This window comes from Pezoporus occidentalis, unplaced genomic scaffold, assembly GCF_034315485.1.
Source record: "Pezoporus occidentalis ecotype Australia unplaced genomic scaffold, CSIRO_AGI_Poc_V1 ctg2326, whole genome shotgun sequence".
In the NCBI taxonomy this organism is placed as follows: Eukaryota; Metazoa; Chordata; class Aves; order Psittaciformes; family Psittacidae; genus Pezoporus; species Pezoporus occidentalis.
Window position 1 is genome coordinate 1 of NW_026914208.1, and position 3313 is coordinate 3313.

Below are 3313 nucleotides of genomic sequence, written 5' to 3' on the forward strand. Positions count from 1 at the left end.
GGTTATCCTCTGACCAGGAGAGCAGAGCAAACACCACATGAGGTTCCAGGAAGCAGAAGCAGCAGCCAGCATTGCAATGCATCTTCCTGCTGGGTCATGATGAGCAGGCAATGAGGTGCCTGGCTTCTGGCATTCCTGCTGAGGAGCTCCTAATGGCTTTAGCTCCCCACTCTCAGGTGGAGCTGCTTTCATTGTAGTTAAATGTGGTTTAAAGGCAGCTGAGCAAATGCTGGGTAGGAGCTACCTCCCCTTCTTTGGGTACTTAGTGACTGGATTTAGGAATCACCTCAAATGTCCTTAGGGAACCACTTACCTCCTTACATTTGAATGCACCATGTCACCTCTATGTGTTTACTGGGTCCATCAGCTCCCTTTAATGTTGAGGGAGATTTGGTGGGGTTCATGCCTCTCACTGCAAGGCAGACACCTCCATTGCTCCAGGTGAAGAGATCTGAATGAGCTCTGCTGATTGCATTGGCCTGAGTCTCATCAGCTGTAATTTCTATGGGCTGGGGTAATGCACACATTGGCGCGTTTTGGTGGATTTTCATGTATATATTGGTTTTCCACCACAAATCAACTCTCTGTGCAGGAAGGCAGCAGTAGAGACATCAGGGTAGGCAATGCCATTGGTGCAGGCTGCTATGGGCTGCCACATATCAAGTCTGAAGGCTGATGAGCAACACAATAGCTCCTATGATCTTTTCTGGTCAGGATGCCATGGAGATCATTACTGTGTACAGGGAGATGGCAAGCAAAGGTGTGGAGCAGTGGACAGTGGTTTTCTTGATAGGGTCTGCCTTTTGATGAGTATTCATCACTACTACATCTTAAAGTTCTTTCAAAGTGCCTTCATTCATTCCAGAGGTCACACAAGTACCATATTTAACTTAAGGTCTTTGCTGTCTGAAATGCAATGAGGTGAATGGTGCTGGAAATCTTTTAAAGAGACTTGAGAATCAAAGCCTAAAATAACTTCCTGCACATTATGCCAGTTATTTCCTGTCCTTTCTATTTATCTTGTGTTTGTATCCTTTTCTTATGGCCCTTACTGACTGTCTAGAAATGGAGTTCCATTTACTGCAACAGTAGAATTCACTCTCTCTTTATTCTGATTTGCCAAGTGAAAGTCATGCAAAACAAAACACAGCTCATACCTTGAGCACAGGGAATTATAAAAGATTTTGTAATGTTCTTATTTGCATATGCAGGAGGTGATATAAAAGCAGCCAGTGCATCATGGAAGTTAAGAATCCCCCAGCAAATGTTGCCTATCTGAGATACTTGATAAACAGCTGAGCATCTCCCCACATCTCCATTCTACCTGGCCCTAAACTTACAACATTCAATATCACTTTATTTTCAAGAGTCTCCTCAAAGCCTCCTTCACCTCCTTATTCCTCAGGCTGTAGATCAAGGGGTTCAACATGGGAGGCACCACGGTGTAGAGCACCACAGCCCATTTGTCTCCTACTCTTGAGCTGTTTGAGGTGGGGTTTAAGTAAGTGAAGAAGGATGCCCCACAGAAGATGCTGACAGTGGTGAGGTGGGATGTGCAGGTGGAGAAGGCTTTGCGCTTGCCCTCGGCTGAATTGATGCTCAGGATGGTGGTGATGATGGCCACGTAGGAGAGCAGGATAACCAGGATGCTGGACACACCAAAGAGAGATGCTGCAGTGGTCAGGATGATGTGGCTGAGGGTGGTGTCAGGGATGGAGAGCGAGATGAGAGGGGAAATGTCACAGAAGAAGAGGTCGATGGCACTGGAGCTGCAGAAGGACAGGGTGGACATGCTGATGGTCTGTCCCATGCCATTGGTCAGCCCCACGAGGTACGAGCCAGTCACCAGCTGGAAACAGCACTGTGGGGACACGACAAGGGGGTACAGCAGGGGATGGCAAATGGCCACATAACGGTTGTAGGCCATTGCAGCCAGCAGGAAGTACTCAGTCATCCCAAAGAGATCAAAGAGAAAGACCTGAGCCACACACCCGCATAAGCAATGCTCTTCTTCTCTGACATCAAGTCAACCAACATCTTGGGGGTGATGACAGTGGAAGAACAGAGGTCTACAAAGGCCAGATTGCCCAGGAAATAATACATGGGGGAGTGGAGGTGGGGGCTGGCCCTGATTAAGATGATGATGCCCAGGTTGCCCACAATGGTGACAAGGTAGGTGAGCAGGAAGAGCAGGAACAAGCAGGCCTGAGTCACCGGGTCCTCTGTGAAGCCCACCAGGTTGAACTCGGTCACTTGGGTGCAATTGCTTTGTGCCATGGGCTGGATGGTGCTTTGTGTGTGAGCTCCTGGCTGGAGGTTTCTTCTCCAAGAGGCAGGGATGTCCCAGGTGGAAAAGCCTCTGTGTGGTGGGAGCTGTTCAGAGACAGTCCCCTGGAAAGGGAGAGTCAGGCACAGCAAAATGAGGAACAGGTTGGTGAAAGTCCTGTGCCAGCGCAGGTAGAGCAAAGGGGTGCTCAAGCAGTTAAACACCATGGCACAACATGGTGCCTGCTCCTCTGGCTCACTTCTGGATGTTGAGCAATGACCACTTTGGAAATCAGTAGGGAGGTTCCACTCACCCGAGTAGCTTTACCTTAGTTCCGCACCTCATCACCTGCTTTAGTGCTCAGCCTGTGGCTTGGAGACCATCCGGCTCAACCTGGAACATAGAGAAACGTGGTGCTTTCACAGTGCAGAGTTGATCCTTCATCCTCTCATGGGCATTTCCCAGCCAACCCTATGATCCTATGCAACCTTACACAGTGGTTAGTATCGGTTTCCCCTCCCTCCTGACACACTTTGTCAGATCTAAAAACTTTCATGGCTCTTTAACCTTTCCCTTGAGTCTCCAACAGAAATGGGCACTCCCCAGAGCTCAGCAATCCCTACTTGCACACATGTTTTGGGGGAAAAAAGTAATCTTTTGGAGCTGCCTCATCTCAGCAATGGGGAGCACCCTGAATGTCCTGTACAGGAAAGCTTCTGGAGCTCATCCAGGAAACCTTTTTTGCTCAGAGGTGAGGAAGCCTCCTGAGGGTGCTTTCCATGAGGGTGACCTCCAAACCTGTCTTCTCAGCAGCAGTGTGGGGATCACACAGCACAAGCAGCTCCCTGGGAAGCCCAGAGCATCATCAAGAAACCCCGGACCCTGCAGTAGGGCAGGACATGAAGACAGGAGCTGCTGCTTGTTGGCAAGACAGAACCACAGGAAAATGATGGGCTGAAAGATGCTGCCCCTCACTTACATTTCAGCTCTGTCTCTGCTGGCCTTCTCATGCTCTCGGAGATGGATGTGAAGATGAATGTGCCTGGA

General features: G+C 49.3%; 1 pseudogene; it reads right to left on the reverse strand.

Moving 5' to 3' along the window:
* Nucleotides 1-1351: 1351 nt before the first annotated feature.
* LOC134165197 (olfactory receptor 5G3-like) lies at nt 1352-2363 on the reverse strand (annotated as a pseudogene).
* Nucleotides 2364-3313: the final 950 nt, after the last annotated feature.